The sequence below is a fragment of the Perognathus longimembris genome, chromosome 7, assembly GCF_023159225.1.
Source record: "Perognathus longimembris pacificus isolate PPM17 chromosome 7, ASM2315922v1, whole genome shotgun sequence".
NCBI classification, from domain to species: Eukaryota; Metazoa; Chordata; class Mammalia; order Rodentia; family Heteromyidae; genus Perognathus; species Perognathus longimembris.
In genome coordinates, this window is record NC_063167.1 from 29,318,666 (window position 1) to 29,346,219 (window position 27,554).

At 41.7% G+C, this 27,554-nt stretch overlaps 1 protein-coding gene and 1 long non-coding RNA gene across 2 annotated transcripts in view; one reads left to right on the forward strand and one right to left on the reverse strand.

Annotated features, from left to right (window-relative positions):
• LOC125355058 (E3 ubiquitin-protein ligase RNF220-like) overlaps positions 1–27,554 on the forward strand; it is a 190,427-nt gene that overhangs the window by 15,467 nt on the left and 147,406 nt on the right. The gene's annotated exons all lie outside the window — the stretch shown is intronic.
• Positions 284–27,404, reverse strand: LOC125355059. The gene is made up of 3 exons (XR_007211587.1): positions 27,047–27,404; positions 7,756–7,864; positions 284–349 (listed from the first exon to the last, which is right to left on the reverse strand). It is a non-coding gene; the product is annotated as an uncharacterized LOC125355059 (long non-coding RNA).

The window sequence follows — 27,554 nt, forward strand, 5'->3', positions numbered from 1 at the left end:
CAGGGCAGGAAAGTCCATGAGATCTTTATCTCCAGTTAACCACCTGAAAAAAGCTGGAAGTAATAAGAGTGTGAGCCTTGAACACAAAAGCTCCAGGACAGGGCACAGGCCCTGAATTCAAGATCCAGAACTGGCGCGCACGCGCGTGTGCGCGCGCACGCACACACACACACAGAAAGAGAGAGAGAAGTTCACTTGAGCTTCAACTTGAACATGTTTCAGATCAAAGCTGGAGAGGTAATATAATAGTAGTTAAGAGTATAGTCTCTGAGTTAAAGTCTGCCCTTTTGCCTTCTTGCTGTGTGATGTTAGGCAGGTTGCATAACCTCTCTGACCTCTGCATTCTTACCTGTGAAATGAGAATGGTACAGCCTTAAAGGGCTGTTTCCAAGAGCTTAATGAGCTCATTTACACAGATTATACTTAGAATAGTTCTTCACACAAACTCAGTGTTCAATACACAATGGCTATTATTATTTCCAGAACAATGTGGTGATATAATCTTTCTTGCTAGTAGTACTGATGTAGCCAAACACAGGGTCATTAACAACTAGCATGTATATAGGATCCTTTCACACATTCTCGGGCCTTATGACAACGCAGAGAGAGGGAGGGAGGCTGCCAGCCCTTTTCTGTGAGGGCCAGCTGCTTCATCTCCCTTCATTATTATCCCATCCACTAAGATTAGCCCTGGTGTTATTTAGAAGCAAGTGAATATCATAGTTAGAGAAACTGAGGCTCTGAATCCAAAAGAGATTTGACTAGATTAGATACCACCCTGGTGGTAGCCCAGATCAAAGAATCTTGATCTCATAATGTTTTCCTATTCTGGAATTTTGTATTATTCAAAATAAATGAGTTTATTAGAATTTATGAGTGCTAGAAATTTGGGCCATGTATAATCAGGCTTGCTGTAATGGTATTTGACTCCTATTAGAATGTAGCATCCCAGAGTGTCTAGTAGGTCCTTAGATTTTAAGTTATACAGACACTTTTACCCTTTTGCCTATGTGAGACCAATCTGTGAACCTTCCCCCATCTGTGTGTGTCACAGTCCCAGAGCATGATGGATTGTCTCTGCTCGGGGATGGCTTAGGACAGGGCTTGAAGGGGCCTTGCAGGTCAGGGGAGAAATACAGCAGCGGGGCTGTGATGGGGTGGGGGATACTGGGGAGGGATTAGAGGGAGGGGGTGGGGCAGGGCTGGGCGGAGACAGGCCTCTCACATAGTGTCTGTGCATTCTCCTAGGAGTAAAAGAGGGCTGTCCATTACCCTGGGCACACAAATAAACTCAGTTTTTCTTTTTGTAGAAAGCAAGCCCCATGGGGCTTTGGAATACCAGAGAATGACTCTGTATGTCCCCAGAGAAGTGGGGAGTAGAGGGCAGGGATGAGAAAGACCCATCCTCTGCCCGGGGACCTTGGCTTTAAGTCTGTTCCAGTCTAGTGGCTCATATTTGGAAAGTCTCCTGTTCATTTATGTACAAAGCAGAAATAGCCATTGGAGGCCAGTGGTCTGCTCCTTCCATCTCTGTTCGTTCCTTCATGGTTCCTTTAAAGAAAAGGGTTCAGTACTTCTTTGGGAACACACATAATGTCTCTGCATATCATGGAGCACCCAATTCCCATCTCTTCTTGTATCTAGTCCCTTCCCATCCATAGTCACAAAGAGAAGAAATGTTGAACATTAAAAAGTTTTGTTTTTAAGGAAGGGCCAAGAGCTTGAGATGTCAGTCCAAATGCCATAATACTAGTTAAGAAGGAATTCTAGGAGAGGAGAGAGGGCATCTTCGGTGACTAGAGGGGTAAGGGCAGTAGCACATGCTAGGAGAAGGAGTCAGCAGGCCTGCAGTTAGGGCCTAGGCTTCAGCTTCCTTCCTGAGCAGTAAAATAAAAAAAAAAATCCTTAGAACAACAAAAGTCTGGACGCATGGGCTTCCTTCCTGACAGGCCAACCTGGTGGGGCTTCATTCAGACTGAGCAGCAGTCAAGGCTGATTTACGGGTAAAAAGAACCCAGACATGTGGTCTTAACCCTTTCCCAACCACAGGGATGCTTCATTGCAAATGCTATTTTCTACTTCCAACTTCCCAGTGTGGGGTAGGTTCCTTTTTTATTGTTATTTTCTTCTAGTGTCTACTATTGAAGTGCCTAGTATCTTTTTCCTGGAAAAGCTCTGTCTTTGAGATGTTGAGTAAATTATAGAAAGTGAGGGGCTACTACCAGGTCTGTGACAAAAGTGGCATGGTAGCTCCTGGCCTGTATGGTTCTCAGGCTCTTGGTGATATTTTGTTTACTTTGGAGCATTAGATCTGTCTTTGACCATAAGAAATGTCTCCTGGAATCTAGATTGGGGGTGATCCTAAAAGGTATTCGGGCTGCAGAAAGAATGGTACTACTTGGTCTCAGCTGTGTATTAGTGGCCTTGGATAAGGCTATGGCAGAGTACAGGAGGTGTTATTCTGTTGCCATGATACATCCATTAACCCATTTAATCATGTAACCATGTTTACTGAATATGCCTACATTGTTTCAAGCATGATAGATGACAGCCTCTGACTTAATAGAGCTTCAAGTGTAGTAGCAACTTCAGGGTGTTGTGGAAAGAACTGTACAGGGGAAGTGTAAAATCTGTGGGACTGACTAGAAGTAGGTAGGAATATCTGATCTTGCCTAACAGTCAAGGATAGCTTTTCTGCAGTAAGCCAGCTTTAAGTTGATATCTGAAAATTGACAAGCAAACAGTTGTTCTTAGGAGTTAGGCACGGAAGTTTGCTTTTGGGGGGGGGGGGGGGGCGAAGTATAACATCTGAGAATGGAAGACCTCAGAGCTGCCAAGGATTCCTCACAATAAAGGCAGAATGGTATTTATCCCCACCAAGAACCGAGACTTGATGCCAGCCTTTCCCAAGGCTATCCATTTGGTGCTTATGTGCTGGTGAGGCCCAACATGAGAAAGGAACTTCCTAAGGATACGTCACTAAGAAACACTTTCTGATAATGTCTGATATCCTCACCAACAGCAGATCTGTGAGCATTGGAGCCACAGCTGGCACACCATAGATACTAGATATTCAGCAACTATTTACTGAATGAGGGTGGCATTACCCTGCTAATGTTCAGTGATACAGATTAAGGTCTGTGTCTCTTTACTGAATTCCTGCAGTTGTATACTTTGTCCTATACAGCAACATGATAGTCTAGACCTAGAATGCTTGCTTAGCCTTAATTAAGCCACATAGCACCCCAGATTCTTGGCAGGGTTTCTTGGCAAACTTTCTTCAGGGAGGTACATTGCTCAGGCTTGACTTCTATGGAGTAAGTTAGGCATGTGGTGCTAAGGGTATTGAGGGAAGGAAAAGAAGGCAAAGCAAACCGATGTCCTGGTCTTTTAGTATGTAGACATACTAAAAGCAATCCCCTCCCCTCTGGACTCTGCCATCCTCATTGTGGTTTCCCTTCCCCAGCTCTTATCTTCTTCATCTCTCTACATCCATGGGCATTTCCTGAGCTCTTGCACACACAGCTTTTCACCCAATGCTGTCTGCCAGGAGAACACACTTCCTCTTTTGGAGGGCATGGTGGTTTAGGTGTGTGAAAAACAAGAAAAACAAGTGATGGTAGAATTTCAAGAGAGGAAATTGGCCCCAGTATGATCTAACATTGCCTACTTCAGATCACCTGTGGTGGTGTGAGACTGGAGGTGTGTGGTGTGGAGAGGGTCCATTGGGACTGGTGGAGATTGTCGTTGGTAATGCAGATTCCCAGGGCCCACATTGGACCTGCTCATTAGAATCCCGAGGAAAACTGTATATTTAGAAGGAGCCTTCCTTATTGAATCTATCTGTTCTTGTGTGTTGCACACACATAGACAAAATCAAAAAGGGCCCGGGCCTCGTCACTGTCCCTTAGCTTTTTGCTCAAGTCTGGTGTTCTGTCACTCAAACCACAGCTCCACTTCTGAATTTTTGGTGGTGGTTAATTGGAGATAAGAGTCTCATGGACTTTTCTGACTGGGCTGACTTGGAACCACGATCCCTAGATCTCAGCCTCCTGAGTTGCTAGAATGACAACGGTGAGCCACCAGCACTTATGGTTCTTATGATTTACAAATTATTCATCTGTGGTGAAAAGGATCAGAGAGAAAGTTTTGCAGAAGAAGGTTTTGGCCTTTTTGCCTCTGTGTGTGTGTGTGTGTGTGTGCGCGCGCGCACGCACGCACACGCGGGGCTAGTGCTCTTCCACTTGAGCCACAGCTCCACATTGAGCTTTCTGGGGGTTAGTTAACTGGAAATAAGAGTCTCATGGAGTTTCCTGCCCAGGCTGGCATTGAGCTAGCTAGGATGACAGGATGAACCACTAGTACCTGGTGAGGAACTTGGCCTTAAAGGAAGAAGAGTTAAGACCAAGCAAATAAAAAGACAGAATGGCAAGCAAGTACAGAGGGCAGAATGACATTCCACTGGAGTTCGGAAGAGGAAGGGTGAACACACAGGCTCTGAGCCCTGGCAGTGCCCTGCCTAGCAGCCTCCCACCATAGGGAGCATCTGTTCAGCTGCAGCTAGCTCCCCCTCATGCCCCCTTGGCACTTCCTTGGGTTGTTTCCCTTCTTCTCCCTTATTGCTGCTCAGATGACCACGTGTGTTCAGACCTCCTCTGCTTGGTGCAATATTGCCATTATGAGGCAGCCCAGCGGAGGGGTGCGAGGTGCTTAGCCAGATGTGCCGGAGGCCAGCATGCCTTGGTGCTCTTTGGGCTCTGGCCAGCAGCTGTCTGTGCACTGCTACTGTAGTTCTGCCAGAAGCAGCTGCGGGGGGTAGGGGTGGGGGTGGGGTTGGGTGGTGGTTGTTTTGTGTTTGTTTTTGTTTTCCCAGTTTCCCCTCTTCTTCCTCAGCTCTTAAACTTTCAAATACTCATTTGTAAAGAAATAAGGGTTGGAGAGTTAAAGGAATTTCTCTATGGCCTAATTAGTCACCACCACCTGCAGACTGGATTTTTTCTTCTTTTTTTTTGGTGGTCCTGGGAATTGTAGTCAGGGCCTTCTGCTTGCTAGGCAAGCATATTGCCAAACCCCTCCTTTAAAACACACACACACATTAGTTATTTTCACAGTAGGGTCTCACTTTTATGACTAGGTTGGCTTAGGTTGTGATTCTCCTACTTGTGTTTCCCCCTGTCTCTGGGGGTGACAGGCTTACACCACTATGCCCAGCCATTGATTGAGATAGGCCTTGAGCCTTAATCCCTAGATCTCCAACCTCAAAGAAGCTAGGATGCGCTGTAGCTACTTAGCCACTGAGCCTGGGTGCAGACTGGCTTTCTACTTCGGGCTGAAACCCTTTGTGAGGCAGTTGCCATTGGGTGGATTGAGGCTGAGGTACCTGTGGCCTTGGAGGTGCCCTTTGTCAACCTTGCTTCTAGAGATCAGAATGGCGTTTTTAAGCACTCATCACAAACAGTGTAGCTACTTGCTTACTGTCTGTCCCTCTCATGGCCTCTGTGACCTGGTGTGACTATCCAGTGTGTGCCTTCCTGTAGCACTGGGCTCAATAAATATTTGGAGTGAGAATAAATGAACCCAGAACCACTGTTGCCTCTGCCAAGGCTGCCAGCCGATTTCACTACATGGGCATCTGCTAAAGAACCACACAGGGCCCAGCACAAAACTGAGCCTATCATGGTGCATTTCTATGTGGGGAGGGGTAACTAGAGCTAAAGGAACAGTTCAATGATAGGGAACAAGCAGGGAGTCAAGAGTTCAAGGCTGCTCATTTGTTAGCTGCATGACTCTGGGTAAATGGCTTTGATTCTCTGCGCCCCAGCTGCCTGTATATAAACTAGAAGGTGGTGAATGATCCTTGCTGTACTTTAGAGTGTGGCTGAGTCTGGAAAGATAACATGACATGTTCTGTTGTCTTAAAAGTAACCACGAATAAGGTGATTGCTATGACTTACACTTGGAATTCTAGCTGCTCAGAAGGTGGAAAGTAGGAGGATAGTGGTTTGAGGCCAGCAGGACAAAAAGTTAGCAAGACTCTTAATCATAGCTGTATATGGTGGTGCATGCTTGCAATCTTAGCTACAGGAAGCTGTGGGAAGGAGCTGTACATCTGAAGTGGGCCGCGGGGGAAAGGGGGGGCAGGAATAGGACCCTGACCAAAAAATAAGCAAAAATGGAATAGGCACATGGTTCAAGTAGTAGAGCACCCTCTTAGCAAGCACTAGACTCTGAGTTCAACTCCCAGTACTGCCCAAAAAGATTAAATAAAAGTGACCATATACATACACACACACGGTGCGCGCGCACACACACACACACACATGCGTGCACTTCCAAATATACCACCTCTAAAGGGCAGAAGGGTCTAGGGGAACTAAAATAGTTTATGAACTATAGATATTCAGCTTGGAGACAGCCTCTTGTGTGTTCTCTCCTTGAAGTTGGGCTATAGAAGAGATGTCCATTCTCTGGCATTAGCTCTATCATTTTCCTTAGTGGTTTGAGACTTTTGTAGATACTTTGTGAACATTGGTTGGTAGGTCACTTTGTCTTCAGATATATGACATCTCGGTTGAAATTTTATTTTGCTGGATGCCCACTGAAAGGAATCTAACATAGATCCCTTTGCTTTTTTTTTTTTTTCCCCACCCCCCCTTTGCTTTTCTTCTCAGCAAATTTCAGAGCCTTTGGGTTTTTGTTTTGTTTTGTTTTGTTTCTAGGGCTTTCTTCCTATTTTGAGGAGCAATATGTTTTGGCTCAGAAGTATAGTGCATCGGCTTGAGGAATGAAGGTCAGAATGCAGATGCAGAGGGCTTTCTGCCTTGTCTTCAGCCATAAGCATGAAGGCCCTGCGGTATGGGCCAGTAGACAGGACGAAGGGGCTACTTCAGATGGGGAAGGATTTGGAAGGGCTTGCCCCTTAGACACGAACTTCAGAAGTTAACACTTGGCCCAGAGGATTGGAAAGAGCAAGCATTTGAAAAAGGCTATACTTGTGCAGTAAACGTCATTGTGTGATTATTTAATAGATCATTAACAAGCAGATTCATTAACAAGATCTTAATTAACAAGTTCCAGGGTTATTCCTCCCACTTCCCAAGGGAACTGTTCTCCTTCTATTTAGTCCCCAAGACTTCCCATCCTCCTTAAACTAACCATACCAGAGGCATTTAAATTCAGTCTGTTATTACAAGTGAAACGACTGCTAGCCAAGGCAGAAACATAACACTATTCCTAAAAATAATAGCTAACCCTTTTGGAGCACTTTTGATATAGTGGGCACTGTAAAAATTTGTTATTTCCAGGTGGTAATTTCATCCTCATAAAAGCCTGATAAGATCAGTATGATCTCCATTTATATATGAAAAAACTGTGGCACAGTGTCTTGAGTGACACACATGAGCAAAAAGTAGTGGAGAAGAGATTCTAAGCCAGGCTTCAGAATCAATAGGAAGGAAAATCCTCCAGGAGCAGGAGGCCCCCGGCTCATACTCTCCTTGAGGTGATGAGCATGGGAGTGCTGAGGACGTGGCTCTGTGACTAAAGTGCTCGAGCGGCATGCGTGAGGCCCTGAGCCCAGTCCCTAGCATCACAAGAAATATATGTGTAAGGAAAATACATGGAGCTGCTTGCTGTGTGCAGAGGCTGCTGTAAGCATGGCAGGTGTATTTCTCAGGCTCTTTCCATTCTCCAGGAAATTGGGGGATTCTTTTATGGATGACATTCCTTAGCAACAGTCTGTTTTGATCTACTTACCCAGCTTTGTCATCTTTACTACACCAGTGAATTCTTAGCAGTAGGGATGTTGTCTCATTTATTTCTGTTCCCAGCACTAATGCATTGCTTGACACTTATTAGTTATAACCTAGAAAGAAAAAAAAAGTTCATCAAAACTTAGTGCTACAGTGTCGAGGACCCTCTGAGCATCTCATAGATCTGCTAGCTTAAGAAGAGCCAGTTCTGAGAGGGAATAGACGCACTCATTTTTTTTGTCTGTGCCTCTCTTTCCCTAGAGTAAAAAGAGGCCAACACCACTGCCAATCTCTGGGGTTGTTTTAAGGATTAAATGAGTTAATATAAAATACAAATAAAATCCTGGGAACAGTGCCTGGCACAAAGTAAGCCTGCAAGAACTGTTGGCTCTGATTAATATTACAGTGGTTTGGGTATAAGCTTGAATGAAGCCTCTTGAATTAGGCTCCTAGGCTCTCCCTCCTCACATCCCTCTACACTTGATCCTATTACAGGGACAATGACTCTGGCAAGCCTTGATCTCTTCAAGACTGATGAGAGATAGCTTGATGGCCAAAAACATATTCCCAATCGGTATTAAGGAGTGGTACCTATACGTGTGCTTTCTTTATTGACTCCAGTTAGTTGCATGAGTCCATGCAACGATTCCTCTCTTTGAGTTTCTCAAGAAAGGCATAAGGCGAAAATTGCTAGAATTCTGTGGTAGATTTCTAACTAGAAAAGGACAGTGTCTTGTTGTTGTTGTCTCGGTACTGGGTCTTAAACTCGGGGCCTGAGTGCTGTCCCTTAGCTTCTTTGTTCAAGGCCCGACACCCTACCACTTGAGCTCTACTTCTGGCTTTTTTTTTTTTTTTTGGTGGCCAGTTAGAGATAAGAATTTCATGAACTTTTCCTGTCTGCACTGGCTTCAAACCAAGATCCTCAGATCTCAGCTCATGAGTAGCTAGGATGTGAGCCACCAGTGCCCAGTTGAGAGGAAAACAAGAGCTTTTAGTGGGGCAAAGGGACTTGCTTTGTATAGTTCTCTACCGCTGCCTGGCCAGTCACTCGGATAGCAAGCCTATCACCATTTATGCTTTCACACCTGCCTGGGGAGAGGACAAGATGATAGGGCACCTGGAGTCATGGAGAAATGAGTTAAGAAAGAGCTGTTACAGTTTGCTTAGTTTTTCTCATTATTTATTATTTCTCATTACTATTATTTCTCATAATTATTTTACTTACATAAAGCTTAAGGCTGTGTTCCCTCCCCCGCCCCTTTATCCTAAGAAAAAATTGCTTTTGCCCCATCCAGATCTCATCTCATTTGAACATTCTAGAAATACTTTTCTCCTATATCTTGACTTGAAGGTTTACATGAGTGTCCATTCCAGCCTGCACCTCACCCACCCTCTTTAATGAACCCCATGTGGCCTCCCTCTTCCTGACATTGCACCTGTGTTCTTTCTAAGTAGCTTGGCCATGCTATCACTTTCTTTCACAGTGTTCTAACTTCTAAGAAGCTTAATAGGGCAAGCAGATTGTAGGGTCTTTGACTTTCCTTGAGCCTTAGCCCTAAGTGGTTTATTGTATTAAGCTGATTCTTGGTGGTGGATAGAGTGTTGCTGGATAAGAAGTTGGGGAAGGGAGAAGTGGCAGTAAGAGAAATAAGAAACATTCCCTCCCTCTTGCCCTGTGCTTTACCCTCCAACCCATTCCTGCCCGATTAGTCTGTTTTCACTTTCAGAATAAAGGGAACCATGATGCAACTAAGCAGAGAACTTCTCTGAGTACTTGAGAAGTTGGTTTTCCCCTTAAGCTGCCTTTGCTTCTTCACCTCTGCCCTTCCTGCTCATTCGTTGCTATTTTCCATCTACCCCTTTGGGTACCCCTTTGTCTTCACTCCAACTCATATGAAAAGGTAATGAATAAGAATTATGAGCTACTGATCTAAAAGGAGGAACCCTCTCCACTTGGGAAAATTAGGGGGAAAAAAATAACAGGATTCAAGTTTAGCAAAAGCAACAATGCAGAATTTGCCCAGATTATTTTCCCCTGGATTAGGTCAAAGTACTTTTATCCTTTCCAATATTTTCAGCTTTCCCTACAACGTTCTGTTTTGGTTAAGCAGGCCAAAAGGTTGGGGAAACTTTTTTCCCCCTAGTACTGGGGATTGAATTTAGGGCTTTGTCCTTCTAGGCTGATACATTACCACTTGAGCCATGCCTCTACACTGCTTTTTGCTGTTTACTTTGGAGATGGAGGCTAGTGGACTTTTCAGCCTGGGCTCACTTCAAACCATGATCCTCCTGATCTCAGCCTCCTGAGTAGCTAGTATTATAGTCATGAGCCACTGGTGCTCAGATACCTGTCTGGTTTGTATTCAGTTATGAGGGTCAGAGAAACTACAAGAGAAATTTGTGAGAAGAAAAGGTAAGGCTGTTGGAAAAACAAGGGAAAGGAATCAAGAGAGGAAGTGTGTGTGGGGGGGGAAAGGCACAGGGCAATCTTCACCAGGAAAAGTAGGAAGGAAATCTAGTGACCAGGGAGCTAAAAAGAAAACCTAAAAGTTGGAGGTTGCAAGAAGATGGAAAGCTTGAAGCATCCCAAAGAATAATGAAGAATTTGTTTGATATGATACCTCTGTTGATGGCATATAGGGAAACAGGACCCGGTGTATACACAGTTACTAGGAGTACAAAGTAGTAGAGTTTCTAGGCAATTTAGCCTCCAGAAATCTATTTAAAATTTAAATATCAGCTGGAGGCCAGTGGTTCACACTTATAATCCTAACTACTCAGGAGGCTGAAATTTGAGGATCACAGTTTGAAACTAGTCTGAGTGGGAAAGCATATGAAACTCTAATAAACTACAAAAAAATTCTAGAAGTGGCGCTGTGGCTCAAGTGGTAGAATGCTAGCCTTTAGCAAAAAGAAGCTCAGGGACAGTGCCCAGGCCCTGAGTTTGAGCCCTAAGACTTAAATAACACTATACTTCCGGGGGAGGGGGGGGCTGGGAATATGGCCTAGTGGCAAGAGTGCTTGCCTCATATACATGAAGCCCTGGGTTTGATTCCTCAGTACCACATATATAGAAAAGACCAGAAGTGGCACTATAGCAAGAGCTGGCAGAGTGCCAGCCTTGAGCAAAAAGAAGCCAGGGATAGTACTCAGGCCCTCAGTTCAAGCCCCAAGACTGGCAAAAAAAATATATATATATATATATATATATATATATATATCAGTAGGATTCAACTACAGGAATTTAGCCTTCATATAAAGATATGTTTCTTGCCATACACCAGTGGCTCATGCCACTCAAAAGGCTGAGGATCATTGTTCAAAGCCAGCCCGGACAGGAAAATCTGAAAGACTCTTATCTACAATAAACTATTCAGAAAAAGCCAGAAGTGGCACTGTGGCTCAAGTGGTAGAGTGCTAGCCTTGAGTACAAAGAGACTGAGCTTAAGCCCCAGGACCGGAAAAAAAAGAAAAGATATATCCCTTATAATGTTGTTTGTAATGTGATAAAGGAAACAACCTAGATGTATATTGATAGGAAATTGGTAAAAATAAATTATAATCCATCCTATAGTAAAATATTATGTGGTTTTAAAAACTGAGTTAGAACACTAAGTGCTTATATGTAAAACAAATTACAGAGACAAGAAACTCCTTACTATAGAAATGTGTGTGAGAGACATATTTATCTTTATATATGAATATAATACATTTAAAAGAATACATAGGAAATTGTTAACAGTAGGTTCCTCTGGGAAATATGCTTAATACCGAAGAAAGAAATTGCATTAGCAATTTATTTTTTGCTCTTCTATACTATTTGACTAAATAGTGTGTGTGAATGTGTTATTTTTACAGTGAAAACATTCTAGTTTATGATTTTAAAAAGATAATTTGGAGATGTTGGCACAGAAATAGTATCAGGTAAAAACGAAGGAAATCTGAATGAACTATGAGCTTTAGTTCATAATGTTGTGATCACTATTGGCTCATTAGCTGTGACAAATGTACCATATTAATATTAGATGGTAAAAAATAGGGGAAAGTGAGTGTAGGACATATGGGAAATCTTTATTATCTTTGCCATTTTTCTGGAAGTCTCAGCACTATTCCAAAACAAAAGTTTGTTTTTAAAAGATAACTTGGAATACTGTATTGCAGCAAAGACCCATAGCCTAGCATTTAAAGATTGAGTCTTGAAAAGATAAATGGATAAAACAAAATGATTCTTCTGGTTCTAAAACTAATTAATAATTGGTTCTGTTTCTTCTAAATGGCCATGTGGACAGGATTATAGTCACAATTACTGGGAAGGTCTCTGATTTTATTATTTAGGAATTTAACTTTCTTTTCTGAATTAGTTTGTGAAAATGTTAACTGCTTATTATTTCAATTGCACAATCCACAAAAGCACAGGCTTCTCTGAGAGCTACATAGTAAAAGAAGTTTAAAAATGAAGGGACTTTCAGGTGGTCAAATGCTTGCTGCTTTCTTCGAGTGAGCAAGCAAGTTGGGTGGACAGAACAAATGTGAGAAGCAAATGGAATTCCATTTGACCAATTCATTTTTCAAGCTGGTACTATATCCTAGTAGGAATGAATCAGAAGACTCTACCTTAACTATCTTCTGCAAGGTGTGGCTCTACTCGATATTCTCTTCTCTCATCAAGGCTGGTCATAGCCATTGGCGGAGTCATTTGCAGGCTTAGAGTCATGGAAAACATAGATTTGCCACAGGCCTAATATGGTATGCACTCATTTATGATGCCAAGAAATGGCTAAGTCAGAATACAAGAGATTTTCCCTTTGCATTAACTTACCACCTCACCAGAAGAAGATATTTTGCCCTCATCTTTCCACATAATAAAGAGAGAATCTGGGGCCCTGCTTCTAACTGGGCCTAGTGTTCAGTTCAGGAGGGACAGTCCTCTGCCCACTCTGCAGTACTGGTTACAACAGACTTTGAGTTTCTGCCATTGTTTTCTGGAACATTATGTGTTCATGTTCTTCTACCTCTTTGACCCATATATTGCTCCCACAATACTCCATTCCCTACATTCTTGCACTTAAAAAATTGTGATGAAAGTATGTATTAGAGAGGGGGATTAGTGTATAGAGGTATTTTAAAACAAAAATCAATTAAAAGTTGGCCTGTTTTTAGAGACACCATGTCCTGGAAACTTGAAAAAGTGTCAGTTGCAAAATATTTCTCCACACTAAAACTATTGGTCTAAGTGTGAAAAAAAATTGTGGTTACTCTTGAATTTTTAAGGTTTAAATTAGCATATTTTAAAATTGTTTGTTCTTTAATAAACCTTATCATCTATAAGAAAGAATTTGGAGGACTTCCATTTATGTACTGTATCTTTCTGACATCAGCAGCCTTAGTTTGTCTTTGAAAATAAAGGTTATTAGCTGGGTGCTGGTGGCTCATGCCTGTAATCCTTACTACTCAGGAAGCTGAGATCTGAGGATTACGGTTCAAAGGCAGCCCGGGCAGGAAAGTCTATGAGACTGTTATCTCTAATAAATTACACACACAAAAAAATCTAGAAGTGGAGCTGTGGCTCAAGTGGTAGAGTTCTAGCTTGGAGCAAAAGAAGCTCAGGGGTGGTGCCCAGGTCCAGAGTTCAATCCCCAGTACTGCTATAAATGAATGAATAAATAAATAAAGCAAGCCAGTAAGCAATGAAGCAACCAAGCTTGTTCTTTTTAAATTGCTAATCACTTTGTTAAAACTAAAGAATTGATCAAGAAAGTAGTAGTTATGACTGATTATCACAATTGTTTGTGATAAAAGGTCTTACCCAGTCAAATAGGCCCAGTCTACATCTGAAAAATGATATTCAATTGTAATATGAATGCTGAACAGGAAACACTATGTAAGGATTTGTGAAGAGAGAGATTGGGGCTCATTTAGGAGTGGAGAGAAAGCCTAAGAGATGAAGGTGTGAGCTTGGGGGGCTTTGGTAGCAGATGAGATGGAAAGGGCCAGACCTTCATAAATCTTTAAGGCCACAGAGAGTTTGGATTTTATTCTAGGTACACAGGAAGCCATAGAGTGTTTTAAACAGAGAGCAGTACTGTGTTGTGATTTATCACTTAAAAAGATTACTCTGGCTGCTGTCCGAATAATGGATTGAGTTAGGGAAAGTTGGTAACAGAAGACTTGTAAAAAAGGCCATTGTGGTAGCCACCATGAGAGATGAGGAAGGAATAACACCTTCCTTGAACCATCCACAGGACCTTTCCTATATTAGGTACTCAATGAGTAATCAATAAGTTTATAAAACTGTAAGTGCCAGCTCCTCCTCCCACAAGAAAAACCTTGACAAAAGCAACCAAAACAGGAGCTCTGCAAACCAGGTGCTGAGCACAATGATATCTGGCACTTAGCTGGGCATCCATGGGCAGATGATGTAAACTCTTTGGGTCTTAGTTTCCTTGGCCTGCATGATGGAAATAAGATAACATTACTTTTTTTGTTTTATTTAGCAAATCAAGAAAATGGATTTGCCTCATGGTAAGTTCTGCATAAATGGTGACCAGAGGCCTTCTTGGGTCAGTGGCCAGGGGAACTTCAATGGGACTCCAGCTGTGGGAGCAGGTTCCGTCAGAGACCTGAGGCAGGACGTATCCTTGGGTCCCTTCATGACTGAGATTCTATCTACTGGCGTTTGAGGGAGTGACTGGGGTTTTAAGTCTCAAGAGGAAAAAGTGTAAGAAGAGTGTTTTGGAAGTTGAAAGTTGGGGGAAAGAGTCTTCAGTCTCAACTCAGCTCTTGGACCTGATTTTCAAAAGAGTCCCATCTCTCCTTTCATTTCTAAGTTGATAGGCAGCACCTTACTATCATCCTGAGTAGCTACTCCCAAAAGCCAGTTTCTAGTTTTCTCTGCAAATGCTCCCGGGAGCCCAGAGAGCTCTCATTTTGTACCTAGTTAAATGCCTCGATTAAGGATGTAATCATTGTTGTACAGCTCTGTAAATCATTTGACCCTCACCTAGAGCTGCTGGGGCCTCTGGGAGCCCAAGCATAGCCAAGCATGTCTGGAAACAGAGGGTGGAGCTGCAGATGGCTTATGGCTTTTCTTCTTAGTGAAGAGATCTAGCCACTTCCTCAAGGGCCACATGGGTGTTTTGTTCTTCTTTTCCCTAGGTTTTCTTGCCAAGCTATGTATGTATGTATGTGTGTATGTATGTATGTATGTATGTATGTATGTATGTATGTATGTATGTATGTATGTATGTATGAGAGAGAGAGAAAGAAAGAAAGAAAACTGGGCCCAACAGTGCACGGACACTCTCAGCACAAAAGTCAGGGAAGAGAAGGAAGTGATTTTTGCCCACTTGAACCATGTGGTTTCTGAGTCCTGAACCTTTTGAGGTTCAAGTTGAGTGCACTCTTGACAAAACAGTGATTTTCTGGTTCACATCAAAAAAGGCCTTAAAAGACTTGGAAGTCTTTTCCTTGGGACATCAAACAGTCTTCCACAAAGGAGGGTGCTGATGAGATGCCTGCCAATGAACAGATTAAAATCTCCTGTGAGGATTAGATCCTCCTTAAGAAGCCTGTGAAGTTAGAAACAGGGGAGACAAGCCTCTGCCACTCTATACCCACACTTGGGACCTCAGGGCGACCCAAACCTGCCTACCCCTAGTACCTTCCCGGCTCTGGAGGCTGACCTTATTTGTCAAAGGGTCACCTAGAAGTGCCCAGGGAATTAATAACTAAAACCAAACTCTTTTGTATTCTATTTTGCCTAAGGCAACACTTTGGGTCTCTCCACCTCCAATAAAAGGTGTAAATTAGCTTTTAAGAAGATATTTCATTCCTTTGAAAAATTGTCCCTTGTTTGGGTGGCTTAGGCACAGTTTTGCTTATTGAACCTGGCCTCAGTCTTTAGAAGTGAGGACTTCAGTGATTGCTGAACTATGGCAAATGGAGCTGCTCACTTTGGGATTGGTATAGCAAACCAACTACTGCACTAGAATTTCTGTTGTCCAGCCAGTCGCTGATGCTCACATTGGCTGCACGCACAACGCTACGGGTGAGTCAACCACATGAGCACCGTTTCTAGACCAAGCAACTAAAATATTCATGATTAGCTTTAAGGAGGAGCAACCTTGATTGAGGCCTCACTCCTGTTAGAAACAATAATTAGCAATTAAAAATATATATTTAAAAAAAAACTTCCAATGAGAAGCTTCTAAATAAATAATTGTTACTGCTGATTGAACTTGTTTTATTTCTCTGTGTTTTTTTTCTTATCTCCCCCCGCAACCCCCAACCCCGAATAACTTACAACCCTGTAAATGCTCAGTAGCTGTTAATATGATTCTGTCAATACGTTTACCATGGTGACTTGGGCTGTATTTGGCGAGCATTTGAAGAAATCAGTCACTGGTTGGAGGGAGGAAAGACAAGCTGTCGATATCCAGGGAGAAATGCTAATAACCCTGGTGACAAATCGTCCTCCGGATTCTCCAAGGGTTAAGAGAAAGCACCTCTCAGACCTGGTGCTCAGGGCTCAGAGATGGTGACTTGTTAGGAAGCACACACATTAGCTGTCATGGTCCCAAGCAGTGTCCTTTTCATTGTCTTGCTTTGAACCTTTCAAAGCCACCCTTGAGTTGTGGAGACAAACAGGCCTGGGTTTGAATCCTGATTCCTCTCCCAGGTAGATTGTGTGACCTTCAGCAACCACACAGAACCTTCCTTTTGCTCATCTGTGAGTTATAGATTGTAATACCTAGCTCCCGGAGGAAGAGGGAAGGCCTTCCTTGCACAAAGACTGGGAAAGTACACACATGGAACAGGAAAATAAACTTCTGCATGGCTATAGTGTACAGAGAATGTTAAATATTTAGAAGTCTTGTATTCTAGATTTTTGTAAATTGTGTGCTTGAGGTTGACTTTATAAAAAATGTGTAAATATGTTCAGCATTGTAAAATTGGGGCTTAGCCATGATTCATTAATTCAGCAGCTATTTCTCAAATGCCTACTATGTGCTGCACAATTTTAGGTGCTAGCAGTGCAGTTGTAAATAAGACACATGTGGTCTGGGGGCTCCCAGTGAGTTTATCATTGCCATAGCATGATATCTTGGTGTTGAATGTTTTCTTGGTCCCCTGGGAGCCAGGAGAGGAAAGGAAGACTCTATACCAGAGAATCTTGTGGGTGCCCAGACACTATCTGCCATGATTGTAAGTAGAAAGAATGAACCATTCATATTTTGGTTTATGCCCTTCCAGATTCCTTCATAGAAGACATATGAAGAGCTTGATGTGTTTTTATACAAGCATGAACATATTAATATGCTAGTGTGTGTGACTTTCTTTTTCACTTACTCATTTATTACAGATACTACTCTATGTCAATAAATATAGATCTCCACCTCCACTGTTAATAGCTACTTAGTGTTCCAGTGCAGAAATGTATCACATTTTGTTGTTGTTGTTTTAACCAATTTCTGGTCTAATTAGGATGTTTTCAGCCCCTCAGTATTATAAACAATACTGTGAGCCAGTGACTTACTCCTGTAATCCTAGCTACTGAGATCTGAGGATCTTAGTTTGAAGCCAGCCAAGGGAAGGAATGTACACCAGACTCTTATCTCCAATAAACTACTCAGAAAAAGCTGGCAGTGGCACTGTGGCTTGAGTGGTAGTGTGATAACCTTGTGCACAAAGAGGCTCAGAGACACTGCCCAATTCCTGAGTTTGAGCCCCAGGATTTGGGGTGGGGGTGGGGGGAACCACCAACAAAAAAACTAATACTGTGGAGAACATCTCTGTAATTTACTTTTTCAAAGTGTCTGATTATTTTCTTATGCTATAGTTTCAAAAGTAGAACTACTGGATAAAAGGTAGGCTTATAAAAATTTGTATGCCTATTGCCAATCACCTGTTGGCTCTTATCAAGACATTATAAGAAATCTTTTTATCCTTGGCACCTTTAATATGTTTTCTTCTTTCTTTAATATTCATTTCTTTAGTTTCTAGTAATATGAAACATTTTTAAATGTTTATTAGGATGTTTACCTTTTTTAATTTCTCTGTTGATGTCCTTTATGTATAGGTATTCACCTTTCTCTTACTGCTTTTTTTTTTTTTTTTTTTTTTTTTTTGCCAATGCTGGGGCCTGCACTTAGAGCCTAAGCTCTGTCCCTGGCTTCCTTTTGCTCGAGGCTAGCACTCTACCACTTGAGCCACAGCACCACTTCCAGCTTTTTCTGTTTATGTGGTGCTGAGGAATTGAACCCAGGGTTTCGTACATGCTAGGCAAGCACTCTACCACTAAGTCACATTCCCAGCCCCTCTTAGTGATTTTTTAAGAGCTCTTTTTATAAGAAAGATTTTCTTTTTTTTTGTATGTTGTATATCCCTTCTCACACTTTACCATTTGTCTTGGTATTTTAGGTTAGTGGAGTTTCATTGTTATTTTTCTTATCGTTTTTAATTTTTACTGAGGGACTTTATTATTATTTTTTTCCTTGTTGAAAAGTTTCTCACTTTCGGCCTATCCTTGGAATGTTATAAGGCTATTCCTAATCAATCCCCAAAGCTATTCAAATGTGCTGTGCTAGTCCTCAATTTAGAAAAAAAGTCCAAATCTAAAGCACTACTCAGGAGGCTGAGATCTGAGGATTGTGGTGCAAGCTAGCTTGGGCAGTGAAATCTGTGAGCCTTCTTTCTCCAGTTAACCACCAAAATCCAGAAGTGGGGCTGTGGATCAAAGTGGTAGAGGACAAACTTTGAGGAAAAAAGCTCAATGACAGCACCCAGGCCCGGAGTTCAAGCAGTGTGAATGCCAAAAAAGAGAGAGAGAAAGGATAGTAAGAGAAACCAATGCAACAGCAATACTTACAAAAGTATATGGTGTAAACCAATTGTACAACTCATGGGAGGGGGAGAGGGAAGGGGAAGGTGTGGGGGAAAATGAGGGAGGAGGTAACAAGTTGGATAAGAAATGTACTCACTGCTTTATGTATGAAACTGTAACCCCTCTGTATATCACTTTAACAATAAAGAAATAAAAACAAAAGAAAATCTAAAGCACTGTGGACATCAATGTAAAGGTATATGCAGTGGCGTGTGTCTGTTATCCTAGGCATATGGCAGGCTGATATTGGGAAGATTGTGGTTCCAGGCCAGCTTGGGCAGAAAAGCCCATGAGAATGCCTTCTAAAGAAAGAAGCTGATGTGTTAGTGTATGCCTGTTATACAGCCTATGCTGGGGAAAAATAGGAGGATTGATGTCCAGGCAAATGCCAGGCAGAAAATGAGACAGTATATCAAAAATAACCAGGGAGGGGAGGGGGGAGGGAGAAGAGCTAGCTATATAAAAAATAACCGAGGGGCTGGGGGGAGGGAGAGCTAGCTAGAAGTGTGACTCAGTGGTAGAGTGTCTTCCTAGCAAGCCACAGTTCCACAAGAAAAGGAAGGAAGGAAGGAAAGAAGGAAGGGAAAGGAAAGAAAAGGAAAGGAGAGAAAGGGAAAAAGACATAGCACAGAATAACGGGACTTAGTCTAAGTCTGTGGCTAGTATTCCTAGTTAGTTGCTGATAAAGAAGAAATGGAAAGGATATTAATATTCATTATATAACAGGTAGACATTATCTCTATGTACAGATAATAGAGTTGAGACTTGGAATTTCAGAAATTTAAACAGCATATTGTGCATCTAGTTGGTGGTAGGGCTGGATTCCAACTAAACCTGACCAATGCCAAAAGCCTTCCTGTCACTCCAGTCAGCTCCAGAAAGCTCAACCTACTGACTTCTGACATACAATAGCATCCTCCATGGACTGCGTATTTCTATTGAGGAAGTATTCATCATGGAAGAGCTTGACTCTGCCTTGTACTTTTCTTTTTGTAGGTTCTGGGGTTGAACTCAAGGCCTGGGTTCTGTCCCTGAGTTCTTTTGCTCAAAACTAGCACTCTGCCATTTGAGCCCCAGCTCTATTTCCAGTTTTCTGGTGGTTAATTAGAGATAAGAGTCTCGCAGACTTTCCTGCCTGCTCTCTGGCTTTGAACCAGGATCCTCAGATCTCAGCCTCCTAAGCCGCTAGGATTATAGCCACAAACCACTTGTTTCTCACTCTTGCTTGGCTTTTTCATTCAAGGCTGACACTCTACCACCTGTAGCCACCCATCCATTTACGACTTTTTGCTGGTTAATTGGAGATAAGAGTTGTCTCAATTTTCCTGTTTGGCTGTCTTTGATCCATGATCCTCAGTTCAAGCCCCAGTGTCATTAGCATGTATTAAAAAATCTAGGATACTTAGGCTTCCCTTTCTAGGCCTCTTTTCTTACTATTCTCCTTTGAACTTCTATTTTAGTCATACTAAATTAATTACTATTCTCTGATTATGCTTTTCTTCTCTTAGACTTCTTCAAATTGGAACATACTATTCTCCTTACATAGTATTTCTTTTTTCCTATATTCTTAACCAATTCCAAATTCTAGCCAATCCTTCATGTTTCAATTCATAAGTGTCTCCTAGGTAAAGCTTTCTATTGTTTATTTCTTTTTTATTTTGGTCTATAAACACATCTAACAGCATATAGTTGTTTATGTACTTTTGGTTTTTTCCCCCAAGTACATTATTTTTGTTGTTTTGTATTGTGAATTATAGCTTACACCCAGGGAGGTGCATGAGACACGTCTGCATTAGGAGACAATTGTATGGCATGGGAAACATCCATGATACCACACCCACTAGGAAAATAGAACCACCTCAGCACCTGCCAGCAGCTTCAATGCTTTTCCTCTATCACAATCCTCCATAACCTGGGCAGTCGCTATCTTAACTTCTGTGATCATTTTGGTTTTCTTTTTCTTTCTTTTTGCCAGTTCTGGGGCTTGAACTCAAGGTCTAGGCCCTGTCCCTGAGCTTATTTATTTATTTTTTTTTGGCCAGTCCTGGGCCTTGGACTCAGGGCCTAAGCACTGTCCCTGGCTTCTTCCCGCTCAAGGCTAGCACTCTGCCACTTGAGCCACAGCGCCGCTTCTGGCCGTTTTCTGTATATGTGGTGCTGGGGAATCGAACCTAGGGCCTCGGGTATACCGAGGCAGGCACTCTTGCCACTAGGCTATATCCCCAGCCCCCTGAGCTTATTTTGCTCAAGGGTAGCACTCTACCACTTGAGCCGCAGCTCCACTTCTGGCTTTGAGTGGTTTATTGGAGATAAGAACCTCATGGGCTTTCCTGCCTGGGCTGGCTTTGAACTACAGTCCTCACATTTCAGCCTCCTGAGTAGCTAGGATTTCAGGCTAGTTTTCCTTTTCTTTTTGCCAGTCGTGGAGCTTGGACTCTGGGCCTGAGCACTGTCCCTGGCTTCTTTTTGCTCAAGTCTAGCACTCTACCTCTTGAGCCACAGTGCTACTTCTGGCTTTTTCTGTATATGTGGTGCTGAGGAATCAAACCCAGGGCTTCCAGTATGGGAGGCAAGGACTCTACCACTAGGCCATATTCCCAGCCCCAGGCTGGTTTTCTTTATAATGTTACTTCCTATGTATGCATTCCTCAATAACGTAGTTTAGTTCAGCATTTTTAGGCATTTATATGAAGGAAATTATGTTTGCATGTACTGTTTGTGTCTCATTTCTTCTGTCCATCATTGTTTATAGGCTCTAGCCATAGTGGTGTGGCATGTAGCTACATTCCTTCATTTTGTGTGCGACTATACCCCCTTTGTATGTACATTCTAATAGTGAAACACATTTTCTTTATTTGTTTATCTTATTTTTGGCTCCTGTGAAAAATGCTGCCACAAACTTGTTTGTACAAATCCTGAGCAGGAGTTTCTCTAAGACTGGGTCAAGGATTAGGGCTTCAACCTTACTGGCTAATGTCAAACTGTATTCCAAAAAAGTTCTACCAGTTTTTTCTCCTTCTAATGGCGTACAAGAATTTTTGTTGCTCCACAATTGTAGCAGCCCTGGAATAATCAGGCCTTCTAATTTTTGACAGCTTTGTGAATGTATAATAATTTCCCAACTTAGTATTTATCTACATTTTCCTGGTAAACAATAAGGTAGAACATTTTAAAATATACTTATTGGCCACTGAATTTTCTCTTTTTGATGCACCTATTTGAAGCTTTGTTCATTTTTCTACTGGGTAGTCTCTTTCCTGATTTCTTCATGTCATCTTAGTATTTCTCCTCTGAATTAATTATTGCACTTTATGAATGTCTCTTATAAATATATCTAATATATTATAACCAAGTTCTAGAAATCTAGTCTAGAACCTTATTTATTGTGTCTATTTCATAGCTACTTGAGTCTGTTTCTAAGACAAATGTTATTGTAATTTTCAAGCCTAAAACCCTTTCAAATGACTCCTGATTGCCTCCTAGAAATCATAGAATAAAAGACCATCTACCCTCTTCTCTTTGCCTAACACTTCTCATTCATGGGACCATCTAAATTCCCTTCCCCTCTTTTATTTGTGCTGCTGAAGACTGAACCCAGGGCCTTGTTCATGCTAGGCAAGCACTCTACCACTAAGCTACATTCTCCAGCCTTGCTTCATATCTTATTTTACTGTAAACTTCATCTCTACCAAACAATTCACAGCTCCCAAAACACAAATCTGTCCATATATACCTGCCTTGTCAGAGTTATCCTTTTACTTTGCCGTTAATTTGGAGAATAATTACTTATCTTTAAAAATTCAAAACAGTGGGCTGGGAATATGGTCTACTGGCAAGGGTGCTTGCCTCGTATACATGAAGCCCTGGGTTCGATTCCTCAGCACCACACATATAGAAAACGATCAGAAGTGGCTCTGTGGCTCAAGTGGCAGAGTGCTCGCCTTGAGCAAAAAAAAGAAGTCAGGGACAGTACTCAGGCTCTGAGTTTAAGGCCCAGGACTGGCAAAAAAAAAAAATTACCTTCTCTGAGAACTCTTTACCAAAACTCTCCTTCTTATCACTCATTAACTCTGCATCTTTGTCTCTCTACATAGCACACTAGTATTCTTTCTAGCAGGGCCCTTGTTTGCATTTATTGGTTAATGAATCTGCCTTTCGCATCATTCTATATACATCAGTCCTTCTAGTCCTAATCTAAGGCATGGCAAGCTGCTTAGAGGCTAAGGCATTTCTAAATCATTGTGGCCGTGGTTTTTGTGATCTGCCACCATTTCTGGCATAGAAACTGTAGTAAATAGTATATTATTATTGATGTTAATACTACTGTTGAGAACATAACCTGTTTTCCTTCTTAGACTGTATTACTTGGATAGCTAGCAATAACATTTGTCTAGTAAATGAATAACTTTTTTTTTTTTTTTGGCCAGTCCTGGGCCTTGGACTCAGGGCCTGAGCACTGTCCCTGGCTTCCTTTTTGCTCAAGGCTAGCACTCTGCCACTTGAGCCACAGCGCCACTTCTGGCCGTTTTCTGTATATGTGGTGCTGGGGAATTGAACCCAGGGCCTCATGTATACGAGGCGAGCTCTCTCGCCACTAGGCCAAATCCCCAGCCCCTAGTAAATGAATAACTTAATGAATATGATGATTGCTTTAAAGCAATAATTGGGTTATGATCTTCGAAATATTGAATATTAAGTCTGAAGAAAAACAAAACTGGTTTATATGATGAAATTTTAGGCTCAAGCTAATTCAAAGCAAAATTTTGCAATATAAAGTTTTCTGTTTGGGGTTAACAAGTAGATACCAAACTAAAGGTAGTAAAACCTAATGTATCTGTTCGTGTGGAAAAGAAGCTCGAGTCTTTTGAATGATAATGTCTTTCAAGTATAAGAAAAAAAGTGTTTGTTTTTTGGTATGGTTTTTTTTTGCTGTTCCTGAAGCTTGAACTCAGGGCCTGAGCGCCGTCCCTAAGCCTCTGTGCTCAAGGCTAGCACTCTACCACTTGAGCCCCAGTGCCGGTTCTGGCTTTTTTTGAGTAGTTTATTGGAGCTAAGAGTCTCATGGACAGTTTTGTTCAGAACAAAGGATGTTCTGGAAGGCTGACTTGTACCCTTTGATATGTCTCTGGCACAGAGGGATATTTATTGAGTGCTTATATGATGAGGCTAGTTTAGCATTTTATGAGTTATCTCATTTAATCTTCACAGTAAACCAATGAGTACCATCATTTACCTTCGAAATGCTAGAGCATGTTGAGTGACTTGCCCTTAGCGAGCATGTCAGGAATGAAGAACTCTGTGTGTGTTGAGGTCTGTCCATCCAGAGGTGCATGCTCTGTTTCTGTCTCATGTAGCCTGTTATCAGAGCTGGGTTCTGTTCAACATTCTAATCCTATTACTTACTGCTCATGTGCTTATTCTAGGTTTACTATACAATCCCCTATTGGCTTTGCACATGACTTGGCTACAGGGGGATGAAGGTTGAGATGAATCGCTGATCTGCCCATTCTTTTGGCGTATTAATAAACTGAAACTAGTCTTATACTTTTTTGTTGTTGTTGTTGTGGGAAACCAGCTCACATTTAATTGTGACACTTTAAAATTGTACAAGTTTTGACATCTGCCTCCCACCCTGTAAGTTTTATACTTTTGGTGCCTCTCTGGGCTCAGCTCAGACTAGATAGAGTTTCTAGGTCAACAGGCTGAAAGTTAGACTCTAGACTTTGAAAAATTTGTTAAGAAAAACACCAACTGATAAGAGCCTTACAGCAGCCCGTTTGCTTCTCCAAACTAAGTAACTTCCTTTATTCCTTCTTCACTCTGTGTTTTTTTTTTTTTTGGTTTTTTTTTTTTTTTTGGCCAGTCCTGGGCCTTGGACTCAGGGCCTGACCACCGTCCCTGGCTTCTTTTTGCTCAAGGCTAGCACTCTGCCACTTGAGCCACAGCACCCCTTCTGGCCATTTTCTATATATATGGTGCTGGGGAATCGAACCCAGGGCTTCATGTATACAAGGCAAGCACTCTTGCCACTAGGCCATACCCCCAGCCCCTTCACTCTGTGTTTCTGTCTCTTTGTCTCTGTGTCTCTTTCTGTATCTATCTCAATATGTCTCTCCCTTCCTTTCTTCTTCCTTCCCCTCTCCCTCCCTTCCTCACCTCCTCTTTTTCTATCCCTGCGTCTCTGTCTCTCTTCCTGACAGGGTCTAGACCTGTAGCCTACAATGACCCTGAACTCATGATCTTCCCACTTCTTCGTCCCAAAGGCTAGAAAAGAGGTGTGCACCACCACACAGAGCTCCAAACTGTAACTTCCTGATGCCTAAAATTCACCTTTATAACAATGTTGAAACATCTTTATTTGGTGTGAAACCTGGCTCTCCTCTCTCTCTCTCTCTCTCCCTCTCTCTCTCTCTCTCTCTCTCTCTCTCTCTTTCTCTCCCTCCCTCCCTCTCTGGCACACATGCATGCACATCCGCTCTCTTGCTCTCTCGGTTCTAAAGGTCTAATTAGCTTCTTTAAAAGCATATATTAATTGTGCAAAGTAATGGGTTTCATTATGAAATTTCCATGCATGCACATAATGAAATTTGATCATTACTACAACCTTTCTTATCCCTCTTCTTTCTTCCCTTTATTTTCATGCCCTTCCCTTGCCCCCAAGTTCCACATATGAGAAAACATGGAATACGTGTCTTTGTGAGACTAGCTTGTTTCGCTTAACGTGATCATACCCAGTTCTATCCATTGTCCTGCAAACTTGCTTTGATAAATATTTAGATAATAAGGAAATGACCACATTATTTACATTTGATCTCTTGAGACTTTTTTTTTAATGTTTTCTCAGATATTCAGTCAACAAATACACTATGAGCCCTACAATAAGGTGGATACAAAGATATTTAGTATTTTATCCTTGCCATCAAGATGCTTACAGTATAACTAGGAACATTAAGACATTAAAATTTAAAAAAAACACCAAGAAACAAGAAATTATTCATTTTACATTTTGTGATTCTCTTTTGTTTTTCTCCTTTTGTCTCTGTTTTTTATTTCTGTACCTTTTGTCTTGTATATGGTTTATCTGATTTGGGGAGGGGAAGGGAAAGCACAGAAACAGTGGGACAAAGGGTGAACTAATTCAGCAGTGATACTCTCACTAGACACTATGTTGGAGATGAACTATACAACTTGGAGGGGAGGGGAATAGAGAGGGAAAAAACTGGGAGAAAATGAGGGAGGGGGTGACACTGTTCAAAAAGAAATGTACTCAATACCTGACTTATGTAACTAACCCTTCTGTAGATCACCTTTACAATAAAAAAATTAAAAATATTAATAATTCAAAATGCCAGTTCAAAGTACTTTGACATGGTAAGCATCCTGTAAATCACGTGGAATGAGTGTTTGGTATCCTATGTACCTGGCTTTTACATGGGAACTTGATGAATCTTCGCTGGATGGTACTGAAGGCCAGACTGAGATACGTTCTCTCACACAGCTTCCCATTCATATCTCCAGCCCTGAGCACACTAAGATGCTACAGATTCAAAATCCCCAACTGCCCGTCCAATAGCTCTGCCTCAATGAGCCGCTTGTGAGAACCTCAAACTCAGCACATTGAAATGTGTCTATGAATTTTCTATCTTTGGCTAAAGACATGAGTTTGGGAAAGTGATGTGAATCACAGCTTTTGCTGAATGACCTGTGGAAAATCTCTTTCCTATACTTCCTTTTCTTTTTCTTTCTTTCTTTTTTTTGGGGGGTAGTGGGCAGTCCTGGGGTTTGAACTTGGAGTTTCATGCTTCGTAGGCAGGTGTTGTACCACTCTACCACTTAAGCCATACTCCCAGCCCTTTGTGTGAGTGAATACAAGATTGTTTTTAGAACTACATGAAATAGGGGCTGGGAATATGGCTTAATGGTAGAGTGCTTGCCTGGCATGCATGAAGTCCTGGGTTCCATTCTTCAGTACCACATAAACAGAAAAAGCCAGAAGTAGTGCTGTGCCTTAAGTGGTAGAGTGCCAGCCTTGAGTAAAAGAAGCTCAGGGACAGTGTTTAGGCCCTGAGTTCAAGCCCCAGGATTGGCCAAAAATAAAACAAAAACTACATGAAACAGTGAGTTCAAAACATTCAAATCAGTATTTGTACATAGTTAAGTAATCATTAAACATTAATTGCTACCTATTATCAACCCTAATTTCCTTATGTCTTCTTTTCCTTATTTGATAATGATAGCATTTCCTTTTCCAACCCTCTTTTCCACCCCCACATCTCATTTACTTAGTTACCAAAAACTATGTCTTCTACCTTGTTATTCTTCAAATTATGATTCATTCAACACACACTTAATGCACCATCTACCAGAATGCAAATACGTTGCTAGGCACTGGTACACAGAGTTGAATACTTACCAGTCTCTGTGTCTGGAGAAACAGAAGCTTCTTTAGTTGTAGCTTTCAGATGATTCACATGATGGAAATAACACAACGTGTGCTAAAAAGAGCCTGGAAGACAAACCTCTTCCCCTTCTCAAAACCAGCGCCTTCGCTTGAGCTTGTACTGCTTACTGTAAAGATTGCAGGAGGATTTTATTGCTATTATTATTACTGCTTTAGAAAATATATAGGTAAAATACAAACACATGCTCATTGCAAAGAATTTAAATTACAGAAATAATTTTGAAAAATCTCAGGCTGGGGATATAGCTCCATGGTAGAAGGTTGCCTTGCAATGTTTCAGGCTTTACACTTGATCCTCTAGCACTGTAAATAATTATGATTATTATTTTCATACTATTTCAAAAGTAATAATAATAAATAAGCTTTAAAAAGACAAAAGTTTCTTTTACTCTACTTCTTTAATTCTAGTCCCTTCCACAGATGTAAATACTGTTTACTATTTAATATGTAACTTTCCAGG